This window comes from Uranotaenia lowii, chromosome 1 (assembly GCF_029784155.1).
Source record: "Uranotaenia lowii strain MFRU-FL chromosome 1, ASM2978415v1, whole genome shotgun sequence".
NCBI classification, from domain to species: Eukaryota; Metazoa; Arthropoda; class Insecta; order Diptera; family Culicidae; genus Uranotaenia; species Uranotaenia lowii.
Window position 1 is genome coordinate 99829904 of NC_073691.1, and position 14141 is coordinate 99844044.

Genomic DNA, 14141 nt, shown 5'->3' on the forward strand with positions numbered 1-14141 from the left:
AAAACAACTTTAAAATTTGAACTCCAAATATAGAATATGTTGTCCAGACTACAAATATTCTAAATGGAGAGAAATTACGACTAGTTTATGTCAGTTTTTTGTATTTTTTCCTAACAAATCTGTTGGTTTATATTTTGTTTAATTCGACGTAATGAAAGCTCACGCGAGAAATGTCAAAGGTGAAAAATGTTTGGAAACAAAAATAAATGGATTTGAATCAGTAAATATTTGAATTCAGTGGATATTTGCCCTTGTTTATCAAAAATAAAAATATTAGAAAAAAGTTGAACGGATAAAGATGGAAAAAAATAGTCTAAAAAATAAGGCTTTTTAGATAAATTTTCCCCTAGTCCAGACAACTTTAAAATTTGAACTCCAAATATAGAATATGTTGTCCAGGCTACAAATATTCTAAATGGAGAGAAATTACGACTAGTTTATGTCAGTTTTTTGTATTTTTTCCTAACAAATCTGTTGGTTTATATTTTGTTTAATTCGACGTAATGAAAGCTCACGCGAGAAATGTCAAAGGTGAAAAATGTTTGGAAACAAAAATAAATGGATTTGAATCAGTAAATATTTGAATTCAGTGGATATTTGCCCTTGTTTATCAAAAATAAAAATATTAGAAAAAAGTTGAACGGATAAAGATGGAAAAAAATAGTCTAAAAAATAAGGCTTTTTAGATAAATTTTCCCCTAGTCCAGAATTATGCTAAAAAGGTTTCTGAGGTTATATTTTTTAATCGAAATTTAAGTTTTAGTTAAGCAGCCACGAACACTACCAGCAGCAAATAGGATAAAGGAGCATGCCGATAAATTCGTCACATTTATTATTCTACTTTAATTTTTTCAATTTATTCTATTAACATACATATTATGTAGTTTATATTTTTTTTTGTCGTAGTAAAGTATAAATCAATCAAATTAAGACGAACAATTCAGAACTCAATGAATTATTTGATTCGGACATTATAAATTTTAAACTGTCACTGTCGGATAAATTTAGAAATCAAAACTGAATCCCAAAATAATTGGCTCTCAACTAAGGACCGGTATGACGTAATGTTTGTATTTTTTCATCTAAATCGATCAACGGGCAATGTTTGTACAACATTAATTTCTTATCATGTGTAACCGTTTGTTACTGCTTTTTATGTGATTCCGCCACAAAATCCTACCACTCCTGTACTCCGTTGAGAGTAATACCACAGTAGATCCAATTCCTCTTTCCTAAACGCCTAAATGCAGGCACTTTTCTCTGAGGGATATCCATGGGCGTCGGGTTTAGGCAGGGTACATGCCGGGGAAGTGTGATCACCCGGAGAGCGAACACACCCGCGTAAAAATTACATTCTCCTTCGTATGTGTGTCGGTCAAATGTAACGTAGATTTTTGCACATGCGGGGCTAGTTCTTTCTGCCTGTGACCGTTTCAGAGAACGGAAGTGCGCGTCATTATTAGTGCGTAAAATTTGTAAAACATTGTGGTGTAAATGTTTAAAAAGTTTTCCTAAAATTACAGAAAAAAGTAGCCAAGTAAAACCGCAGCAAGGATTACAGTGGCTTACATTAGTTAAAAACCTAGTTACCTTATAAACTAAAAGTTAAAAAAGAAATAGTACGGTTAGTAGAAGCTATGATGTAGTGTAAAAATGTTAAAACTTAATTAAATGTATTAAATGTATTAAATGTATTAAATAGATAAAAAGTGGTTGACAATACAAAAACCACATACAGTGTAAAACCGCAGTCGACGAAACACAACATTAAAAAGGTAAATTGTCTAAAAAGAAACAAACAAAAATGTCAACCACGTGTAAATTGAAATCCGTCACAGATATATGTTAAAACCCATTTGGCAGGTCCAAGAGGGCCTTTTTGTGTTTCTATCCCATTTGCTTAACAGCACGGCGCAGCAGAAAAACTAAACGGGCAGAAAGGAGCGGTCGGAAAGCCAAAATCCGACTGACAAACACATCAGCACGTCCCCTCGTGGTGAATAACCAAACTACGGTGGTGACATCCTGCAGAGGATCGTGGGCTCTTCCGGGACGCCGGTAAAGAGCCTGTGATACCCTGGGCGGCACTGGAACAACCATCCGTCCAGCCCTGCTCCACAAAGACTCGACCAACATCAGCCGTACGCAAAAGGGTTCAACGGAAGACGAAACTTCAATCGGCCGGCCAAATGTGCGAAAGAACCGCAAGTATACACATGTGAAGAAACCCATTTAGGGAAACCAAATTTATAAATAAACCCCCACAAATTATGTAAAACCACACGAATGAGGATTTCTGTCTTAGAGGATAATTTTTGATTCCTTTACACCATTTGCTCGGTAACGTTATTGGCTGAAAGCCCCCCAAAACTTCACTCTTAAACGGTCCAGGTTGGGAATTGCTAGCTCCGCTTTATCTTGGTTTCATTAAATATTTTGACCCGGTTGATAGCATGCGAAGTACCACCCGGTACGTCCCTGTCTAGCTTGGTTCCTTTTGGATTTCCCTTTTATGAGTTCTCCGGAGGAAAGTGTCTTGGGTTGAAAAGCATACGATCCTGAGTTCCATCATAATTTCTTTTCCCATGTTCCCCACCCACTGAGTGTAGCAGCTGTCAAGTTACACATGGTACAGTAAATTAGAGTAAACAATTCCACATTGAAGACAAAAACCTAAGTGAAAATGTTTTAGAAAGAATTTCAAATACTAATAGGTGATTAAATCAAACCAGTTTTTATTTGGCTTGTTAATTATCAAGTGCATTTTTTTTTCTTGATGAAGCACAATGGTTTCACGATGCCCCGATAGATGGCGTATGGTTTTGGGCGATTTGCAGTTGTATGGGCTCAACCGCCACTGATCAGTCTGGGTATCTGGTGTCTGCGATTGAACGCACGGGTTTTAATTCGTTCCCAATAAATCGGCAATAAAGTCCAACTAAGCGACTTTCCTATTACAAATTCATCCGAAATCAGGCGAGTTAAGTGTTGGCTAAGAAAGCGCAATCGAATCGCGCAGTGGCACTCCGTACAACAAACACCGAAAGTGTAAACTAAATCTCCCCCCGAGCGGGCGATCAGCTGTTGTGTAGAAGAATTGACGACTAACCTGGAGTTTCTGCTGCTGGTGGATGCCGTCGCCTTAGAGACGGGAAGAAAACCCTCGAATTCCGAACCCCCCCATCGGCCGAGGCCGAACACATTGATTCAAAGAAAACAGGAGTTGGATTCAAAATAATGAATGTTTTGAATAAAAGTCAGATTTAATTCGTTCCAAAATTCAAGTTTACTCTGCGTGAATACACGGAATCGTCCATCTTGTGACAGGCAATCGTAATCGTAGGCATGGTAGGCGAACAATTCGCTGTCAAAAAGCGCTCCGTCTCCACCCCCCACCAATGAGAAACTTTTGGTACTCCTTGTCTACTTTTGCTCAATATGCAACCACCCGTAGCTGTATAGGCACGCTGGTTATTACTTAACACAAGCGTTGCCAGTAATGATATAGGTCGATTCACGCACTGCCTGGCCTCACTGTTTCTGACACTTCGCGATTCCTGTTTTGATTCCTTATTTTCCAATTCTACACGCTGAGGAAGCAAAGCAAACATTACGGTCCTCATTTAATTCTCATTCACACGTTTTTAGCAAAAGTTCTCAGCTCAATTTTGGGATAAAGGGGGATAAAAAAAAGAAAATAAGATGTTTTAAGTATCAAATAATGAAAAATCAATCATTTTGTTTGTTAATCCAGCTGAAATCCAGCTGGTAAGTCCATTTATTAACTTAAAATTAAACCACTGACCACTGACTGAACACTCGATTTCGATTTTTGGCGCTGCTCGAAAGTTAACGGAAATGTCGATACCAGTAAAATTTTCATGCTCGAATTGCTGCCGCGCAATGTCGACAATAGGAGGCTTCTAGCCAAAAACTGAGAGGAATTTTGTACTTTGAGTCTCATGTCAGTGTGTTTATCTGACGTTATTTTTATTCCTCGAAAATATCATATCGTACAAATTTATAATAGTGAAGCCGCTTTTCTTTCGGAATGTTTTCCGGAGAATTTACTTATATTAAATTCTTCTTTTCCTGAATAGTGTTGTCGTATAAGTATGTGGATTTGTTTTACGGCTCCCGGTCAAAATAACACAAGAAATTTCCGGACAATCGATTCGGCACATTCGAATTCTTGAGAAGTTTCCACATTTGGACATTTGATGGGATTTTTTGTTTCAAGTAGACGCGCTTTCCCAGAATATTCAATGCAAAGTGGGTTGGTCCAGAACAAATTTGTTGAAGAAAACGTTTTGAGAACATGTTGAAACATTTTGATAAACAAACCTCCTTTTCGAATATTTTTTACGAATTTTCAAGTTTCTGTTAATTTTCAAATAGATAAACATGAGAAACCAAAAAATGCGCTAAATTTAATTCACAAAATGGAACTTGGTTTTTTGCTATCCTTAAACTGAGTTTTGAGTTAAATTTCTTGACCGTGCAGCTACACGAAAATTTCGCCGCACCCCATTTCTCGTTCGTAAAATTTTGTAAACAGGACGTGCGAACTGTCACCACAAAAGGGAGAATACGTCATCGTGAATCGACCCATTTTTATATATTTCACAACGTCGCTGGTTGGCAAGTGTTGTGATAGGGCGGCAAATGAAAAAGCGATGCACTGGTACTGATAGCAGACTATATTTATAGTTTTGTAGTGCTTCAATTCTACGGAACAAATGATAGGTTATTACAAACATGGTTCAAAATAGTTTTATAGGTTAGAACTTACAAATCAGTGACTCTAGCTATTCCGGCCCTAATACATCTCAGTTCAACCTCGTATCGAGAGCAAAGAGTCCTGTGGACAATATTCTGGGTAATTTGTGACGTTATAGAATAAAATTAACAAATATTACCGATTTGCTACTTTGAGCGCTCTGTTCAACAGAGATGTTCGGTCAATCAATTCAGCGTTTCGCCTGATAATGATCCTACACTTATGACCCGAAAAAACAACAATATTTCGAAAAACGGAACACTTTAAAGTTCTACTTTAAATTCTGCTTTTACGCAGTACGCGACTCGATACAAAATGGCTAACAGAAGTGAAAATTTTCCTCGTGCGTTCCTTTTTGGCGGCAACGATGACGTTTAGTTTTCGCTGTTATTTCTCAGCGACTTTTGAACAACCGCGGACTGGCACGGTGGAGTTTTCCAACATTCTCCCTTCGACGGAACCTACGGCTGGCCTCGGTTTCATCACTTCCGGAATCCGCGTTCACGCCTTCATCGTTGCTCACTATGGAGCCACCTTCGCAGTCAGGCAACTCTCTGGAACCATTCTCTCGAGACGATACTTCAAGGATTGCTAGCTTAGCAATCGGCTTTCGATACACACCATTGCCCGTTCGAACCCAGGCTTGTCGAATCCGTCCATCCGATGCAGCAATAAGTTCCACGATCAATCCTCGCTGCCAGGAATTCCGCTTTCCTTCATTGACTATGAGTACTACATCTCCTACCGCAATATCTCTCGTTTCATTGAACCACTTAGTACGTTTGGTCAGTGTTGGCAGGTACTCCAAAACCCACCTTCGCCAGAACTGGTCGAGTTTCTTCTGCACCTTAGTCCATGCTCGCTTCAGGAGATCGTGGGTACATTCTTCCGGAATCGTAGCTTCCCAAGATCAAATGATTAGGTGTCAATGCTTCTTCGGTTTCTGAGTTCAACGGCATATCTGTAAGTGGCCTGCTGTTAATTATTAACTCTGCGTCGACCAGAAAAGTGTAAAGTTTTGTCATCTAACAACTCGTTCTCGCAAGCAGCATACAGGGCCGTCTTCACCGATCGGACCATTCTCTCCCAGGCACCACCCATGTGGGGGGCGCCAGGGGGGATGAAGAACCATGATGTCGTTGTGCTGGTGAAAGTGGTAGCTAACTCGTAACGTTTCTGAAGGGATTATAGGTGCTTAGTAAGTGTCAAGTGCTCTAAACTTTTTCGGCTTTTCTACGCTGCTTTTGCTTAAAAAAAAGTACACAAGTGACGTGTTGGCCTGGCCCCACCGAGGCTGAAATCATTGAAAGTTTAAAGATTTCGTCGTTAATGTGCCATATAAGTGCCTTTGAAATCCGAACACGTTTTGTGTTTGCTATTGCAAAGTCATCGGATAGCCCATCGCGATACCCCCTTTAGAAAAGTGCAGTTGATCTGACAGTCTTTGTTTGCAACATGACTTCCAAAACAAATACTCGATCGGTGGCTACCAAGGGAGCAAATGTACACAGCCGCTCTCGTGAGGACCTGGATTCAACTGGAACGGACAATATAACTTCACTGGACGATCTTTGGAACCGCATTACCGCTTCACACGCAAATATGGAATCTAAAATTGAGGCAAAAATAGATTCCTGCAACTCCGAACTAGGTGAAAGGATCAACGCTCTGGAAAGCCAAATGTCCCTCTTCAAAAGTGAGAATTCGGATTGCATATCTTCAATCAACAGAACCATACAGGCAATTCGAACCGAAATATCTTCAACTCAACAGTCGTCAGATCGCGTAGCTAGACATCGTGAGCTCATCATTTCAGGTGTACCCTATCAGCAGAACGAAAACCTTCAAACTGTATTTAAACGTATAGCAGTGAGTTTGAACTACGAGGAAGTACCTCTTGTTGACATGAAAAGACTATACCCAAGTAACCATTAAGCCGAATAAAACGGCACTAATTTGGCATTATAGTGCCATATAGAAAATGTCCAACAGAGCCTACTAGCTTTGAATTCAACTTAAGGGCTGATTAAATGCCACTTTTGGCGTGCAATTCGGCTTCTATACGGCCTATACGGAAAGCTGTCAATAATTGTCCAGTGGGTACAACCCACTGGAGAAAAAATTAAAAAAAATAATGGTTTATGTTTTGTCGTTTCTGCCGCGACGTTGTTTGATCCTATCTTACTTACTCCTCCGTTCTCCAGCTGTTTTTCTTGCAGCGAATAGAACTTGACAGCAGAAACCGGAATCGAATTCTTGATTAGAAGTGCTTATCATACATCACGCCCTTGCTGATTGATCTAATTGATCCATTCGTCAAGCATAAGAAATTTGGCGTACTTAAATTGAAATGCCGCATTCTCGCTACCTTCAAATGACAACTTTTATAATTCAGGTCAAGATATAAATTCTGAAAGGGAAAAAAATAAAACATTCCGTATGATGTGTAAACATTTTTATTTATTTAAAAATATTTTTTAACATTTTTTGTTTTAGAACAATCACTAGACTCAAACAACTCGCTTCAGAACTTCACTTTTTTTTTCTTTGTGTTTTCACTGTGTTCCTTCGGCGCAGATTCTATGGCCTTTTTTACTAACCGCAGATTCAACAGCTCGGCCTTCACCTCCCAGAATCGCGCGATCAGGTCCTTCTTTATTCATGCCATCAGGCAGTAGTAGCGACGATGAGGCCATCGACCAGCGATGAGGAGCCGCCAACATAAGTGGCGGTATCGAGGAGGGCCGTCCGAGAGGACGGCACGCAGGAACGACAGCAATGGGGAGCCGTTTCCAGGAGAAGCAGCAGCGAGAGACCACCAAAGAGCGTTATCGGCAGTGATGAGACCGCTGTCCAGCAATGAGGCCGCCAACAGGAGTAGCAGTAGCGAGGAGGGCAGCACGGGAGGACAGCACGCAGGAGCTTTTTGTGGTTTAATCGACGGATTTAGGAAAACAAACCCCGGAGGAATTCACTTACACTCTTCGTTGATTTTTGTTTATTTTTATTGAAAACGTCACGTCCAAGCCGGTTAAAAGCTTTGATATCAACCCACTTAGCTTATACAGGGCTTATATGTCATTTGGATGTCACAGAGCCTTCTGGCATTTGTTAACATAATATACAGCCAATAGGCACAGAAATGCTGTTATGCGTCTGTTAAACGGCTTATAACAGTGCTTAATGGTTGCCTGGGTAGCTCAGCCAATTGAAGCCGGTGCGACTCCTTTGATACTCTGTGAGTTCGCTTTTCGATGTTCAATGAATGAGTTTTTTAGAAGGTACATTGGCAAACGCTCTCTTTCATTGAGAGCTCTCGGTTTTGATTCAGATGCTCGAATCTACATCAATGAGCATCTTACTCCTGCTGCTCGAGAAATTCGAAAAGAAGCACTGAAACTGATGAAGAACAAAAAGCTCGATAAGGTTAACACCAGGAACGGAGTGGTCTTTGTCAAAGCGATCGGTCGAGGAGAAAAAATGGTTCCGGTGGGTTCAGTGGATGAACTCTCAACACTACACAACTAAACCTTTCCTTACAAAATATTCTATTCCTTCCCAATTCCTCTCCTTTTTTCCCATGTCTATATCCGTTCCTAAAAGTCAACAAAAAACAGCTAAACCCTTCCTAATGAAATATTCTTTTCCTTCCCATTTCCCTTCCAAGTTTCCCATGTCTCTATCCGCTCCTGAAAGTTAAAAACAAACAATAAACCTTTTCCATACAAAATATTCTATTCCTTCCCAATTCCTCTCCTTTTTTCCCAGGTCTATATCCGCTCCTAAAAGTCAACTAAAACAGCTAAACCCTTCCTAATGAATTATTCTTTTCCTTCCCATTTCCCCTCCTAGTTTCCCATGTCGCTATCCGCTCCTGAAAGTAAAACACAAACAATAAACCTTCTCCTTGCAAACTCATCTTCCTTCGCTGCATCCCATGTCTCCTATCCCGCGCTATCCGTGACTCCTCTACCCCTCCTGAAAGTCGACCTCTCTGGAAATCATCGTGAATTCGCTGCCGCCTGCGAGACGTCTGGTACTAGTCGGTTGGTCGTCGCTGATGTTGTTGGTGTTGTTTCTGCCCTTGTCGATTGCTGGAGATGGATGCCCGAGCCCTGGAAAACCTGGGGGAGGAAGACTGAATAAAAAAAGAAAAAAAAAACTTTCAAACGTCAAATTTCTCTCATCAATCTACCGACCAGTGCGAAGGTTCAACATTTTACTTTCTCATTAAGTGATTTTTAATAAAACTTGTTTGATGCTGAAAAGCACTTGTTTTGCATGAAACAAAGATTTAATTATGTTTTGTTTTGCTCTGGCAAATGCTCGCATGATCAGGCGTATTGAGTCGCTTAAATTTCGTTGAAGTTTTTGGAGCTGACAAAAAAAATGTTTGATTAATGATCGTCCTAAAAATAGCTAAATTACAGATTTAGATTTTAGGTAGTTCCCATGGACCGAACTAAATTTTTATTTAGTTCAAAGTTTATATTTACGTTACGACAGAGCTGGCAGACCAGACTGGTATAGGATAATCTAGCTGGCGTACTCGATTTCAATGTTTACTTTTAAATCTCCAGCAATTCATTCAGAAGACTTAAATTTAGCACCTAAACAACTGAGTTACACGAAACTGATCATCTAATGTTATAATTTAAACGATTACAAATCTTTTCAACAATGGCTGGCTTTTTGCCGAACAGTAAAAAAACGATACAGAAAACGATACAGCGAATTTTAGTCTTCCTCCCCCAGTGGAAAACGAATCGCGTGTTGCTGCCCTGACCCTTAACTTGCTATTGTTTGTGTTGCTGCTGCTCAGGTCGATAGCTGGAGATGGATGCCCGAGTCTTTGCAAATGAATCGTATGTTGCTGCCCTGCCGCCAAACTTGCCATTGGTTCATTGGTCATTGTCGTGGTCGTAGCTACCGAGATTATGGAACACCGGAAGACGATATGGTGATATGATGATATATTTAATTTGTTTTTCTTTCAAAATCGATAAATTCTTTTTCATGATTCCTTTTTTTTATGCTAACTCAAAGATCTTTGTGACAATGAATATTAGATACAGTTTTTGCTTTTTCTAACAAAGCTCGAAAAAAGTTTAGAAGCCTTACAGTGTTGAAAAGTATGTTTATATTTGAGAGTAGAATATTGCTGATTTTTATTGAAGCTGTGAACTTGATTGATGGTTTCTTCTTGATATTTGACTCAATGCCGTTTCTAGATCCCAATGATTAATATTCAAAGAAACAGTGCCTCTTCGAAGAACGATATTCCTAGAGCTATATTACGTGCCGCACTGCCGTGTAATAAACTGAACTTCTGTCACATTAATGTGCAAAGTTTGTGCGCTCGCCGTCTAACTAAATTTCAGGAACTGAAGAATCTTTTTGCGGATTGTAATCTTGATCTTATTTGCATGTAGGAAACGTGGCTTGATGAATCAATTCGAGATTCAGTCATAAGCTTTGAAGGTTATAAATTGATTCGTAATGACCGTAATAGACATGGAGGAGGACTTAGTGTTTACATTAAAAATAATCTTAAATTTAGAATTATTTGTAGTTCAGATAACCGCAATAATGTTGGACTCGGTGAAACAGAATATTTGTTGATTGAAATTATCTGCAACGAAAACAAACTATTTTATGGCATTACAATCCACCAGATACAAATTGCTCAGAAATTATTTCAAACCATTACCAACAGTTTGCAATCATCGGAGTTTGCCTTTCTCATCGGAGATTTTAACACTGATTTAATGAAAAATTTTAATAGAGTGAAGCAGTTCAAAGACACACTTACTAGTATCTCCTTAACCTGCATTAATAGTGAGCCAACCTTCTTTTACAACCAAGGATGTTCTTTGCTGGATCTTTTTATAACTGATTCGCCGGAAACTGTATATCGTTTCAACCAAATTTCCTTACCAGGTGTTTCTACACATGATCTGATTTTTACCTCGTTAACCTCGTTAAATTTTTCTAGCACTCCACAATGTGAGGGTTTCTGGCATCGTGATTACAAAAATGTTAACTTTGAACTGTTTGATTATCTCGATAATGTTGATTGGTCACCATTCTATAGCATTGATAATTCCAATATTCTTATTGAAATACTTAATGCATTTCTTATTGAATTGAATGAGTCCTTCTTCCCTCTTAAATTTATCAAATTGAGGAAAAATGCATGGTTTAATGCTGAAATTCAAACTGCTATGATTAATAGAGATCTAGCGTATAGAGCCTGGAAACGATCCAAAACTCTCGAAAATAGAAATAAATTTAAAGTCCTAAGAAATCGAGTGACCTTTCTTATTCAGAAAGCTAAAACGAAAAATGATCAAAAACAGCTCAATATGAGTCTGACCCCAAGAAAATTTTGGAACAATATAAAAAATTTTGGGTTATCTAAAAATCAAGCTAACTCTTGTCATTCCAATCGCACAGTCACAGAAGTGAATGAATATTTCTCTTCGAATTTCACACGAAGCAATACTGAAGAACGATATCTATCAGGTATCCCTAACGGGTTCTCATCCAGCACAGTCCATGACACTGAAATAATTAATGCGGTTTCTGAAATCCGTTCGGATGCTATTGGACTTGATAATATTCCCATTAAGTTAGTCAAAACTATATTGCCATATCTTTTACCAGTTTTATCACACCTTTTCAACACAATCATTGCAACGTCTAATTATCCGGACAAGTGGAAAAAAGTGAAAGTTATTCCAATTCCTAAAAAGAGTAACTCTACTGAAATAACAAATCTTAGACCCATCAGCATTTTATGCGCGATTCCAAAAATTTTCGAAAAGCTTTTGAAACAACAGTTAATTAATTATTTAAATGAATTTAATTTTCTAACTAAATATCAATGCGGTTTTAGAGCATTTCATAGTACCGAGACTGCATTAATGAAAGTTCACAACGACATAGCAGAATCGATTGACAAAAAAGGTATAACTATTATGATGCTCATTGATTTTGCTAAGGCTTTTGATAGAGTATCTCACTCCAGACTCATAAACAAGCTAATAACACAGTTTAACTTCTCCAGATCAGCTGCTGTTTTATTGAGGTCTTATCTGCAAGAAAGATATCAAGCTGTGTCAATGGATAGTGATCTGTCATCGTTCATCCCAATTGAGTCTGGTGTGCCTCAAGGTTCTATTCTGGGTCCGATATTATTCTCACTTTTTATAAACGACTTACCTTCGGTGCTTGAATATTGCTCAGTACATTTGTTTGCAGATGACGTTCAAATATATTTAGGATCAGAAAGAAATTTTTATATGTCAGAACTTGGTAGAAAAATCAACTTTGGTCTTGAAAGGATTTATCAATGGTCTACAGTTAATTTACTCCCAATAAATCCATCTAAAACAAAAGCAATATTATTCAGCAAATTAAAGAAATCAATACCAAAACCTGTTTTATATTTTAACAATTCTGAGATAACTTTTTACGATCATGTAAATAATTTAGGCATTATTTTCGAAAGTAATCTCAGTGTGGAAAAATCTACAGCTCTTTGAAGAAACTAAATTTAACCACCAAAAGTTTAGATATTCAAACTAAACTCAAACTGTTTAAGTGCTATATATATCCTCTGTTTATTTATGGTTCTTTTTTATATTCTAATGCTGCTTGTTATGATCTGAACAAACTTCGTGTTGCTCTAAACGCCTGCTGCAGATATGTGTTCAACCTAACTAGATATGATAGAGTGACACACTTCCAGAAAAGTTTAATTGGGTGCCCTTTCAACCGATTATACGATTACAGAACGTGCTTATTCATCTACTTACTTACTGGTTACTTAAAACTAGTAAACCACTCTATCTACGATCCATTCTTACTTCTTTTAACAACCCACGTACCAATAGCCATGTTGTTCCGGTGCATAACTCAGCTTATATGAACAATTCGTTTTTCGTTAGAGGTATTCTTTACCTGTAACAATAAAATTAGCTGCTTCGGAGTCAGAGTTCAAGAGGATGCTTTTAACAAGTTTCACAAGTTAAGGTAAAATCAGCAATTAGAGTTAGTAAGTTTAGATTTTCTATCACACACTATAGAAACGTTAATTTATTCGCATATTACACCACATTGTAACAATACAAAAAGATATGTTATTTTAAGTTACAAGAACTAATAAACTATGAAATAATAATAATAACTTGTTGTTGATTTGTTCAAACAGCAGCCGTTCGGCTCCTTGAAAATTCGTAGCGTTATCGCTGTAGATCTCTATCGGGAACCCTCTTCGAGCGATGAAACGCCGAACACACATCACACAGGATTCCGTGGACAAGTTGTACGCTACCTCGACATGTACTGCACGGACGGTGAGGCACGTGAAGATCGCTATCCACCGCTTAACTTGGCTACGTCCAACCTTCACATGGATGGGACCAAAGTAGTCCACTCCAACATACATAATTGAATGGCCGTTCAAATGGAGACAATCTAGCCGGAGGGAGTGCCGCCATCCAGTGCACCACTGGTTGAGCACGACGAATCTTACATATTCCGCACTTTTTGGAAATCTTTTTCACCAAGGATCAAAGTTTCTGGATGTGATATTTCTGTCGGATTTCGTTGACCGTAGTCTCATCAAATCGGTGCAGAAATTTACGATGATAACTATCAATTATCAGTTCGGTAAGTACGTGTTTACCTGGCAATATGATGGGGTATTTTGTTTCCTTTGAAACACGTTTAGCAGCTACGATCCGACTATCCACACGGAGAATCCCGAACTCATCTAGGACTGGCGAAAGTTGTTCAAGTTTGCTGGTTTTCGGTAAAGCCTTCCATTTCTGTCTTGGGAGTTCGGAGTTTTCTTTGAGTATCTTCAGTTCTTCCGGATACGTATCACGTTGAATCATTCTAATAAGGCAATTTTCTGCGAGAAGCAATTCTTCTTGAGTCAAGTTATCAAAATTGCGAACACTGTTCTTCCTCGAGTTTCGTGAGAATCGATACATGTATGCCGTCACTCGCAGCACCTTGCTCCATCGCGAAAATCTCCCCACATCGATCGGGTCTTCTAAGCGGATTGATTCTGCATGTATGTTGCAATGACGAAGTTCTTCGGTTGGTTCACTTATGGCTTTCCTTGTTGGCCACAGTTCTTCTTTTTGATACAAAAACTCAGGGCCTCGAAACCAGATGCTGGAATCCGAAAAGTAAGGACCCACACCCCACTTAGTTGCCTCGTCTGCTGGGTTCAATTTCGTCGGAACCCATCGCCATTCTTGTCGCTGCGTTGACTCCAAAATTTCTCCACACGAAACTGTTGAAACTTCATGGGGTCGGAATTAATCCAACTGAGGGCGGTGTTAGA

The 14141-nt window shown here is 38.8% G+C and overlaps 1 protein-coding gene and 1 long non-coding RNA gene across 8 annotated transcripts in view; both read left to right on the forward strand.

The window, feature by feature from the left end:
* Positions 1-14141, forward strand: part of LOC129747123 (calpain-D) — a 450101-nt gene that overhangs the window by 212450 nt on the left and 223510 nt on the right. The gene's annotated exons all lie outside the window — the stretch shown is intronic.
* Positions 652-2281, forward strand: LOC129747200 (uncharacterized). Of its 3 annotated transcripts, XR_008737461.1 has the most exons (4): positions 652-1462; positions 1524-1624; positions 1703-1775; positions 1864-2281. It is a non-coding gene; the product is annotated as an uncharacterized LOC129747200 (long non-coding RNA). The 3 variants fall into 3 exon arrangements; XR_008737460.1 differs by having other exon boundaries at positions 652-1624; XR_008737459.1 differs by having other exon boundaries at positions 652-1775.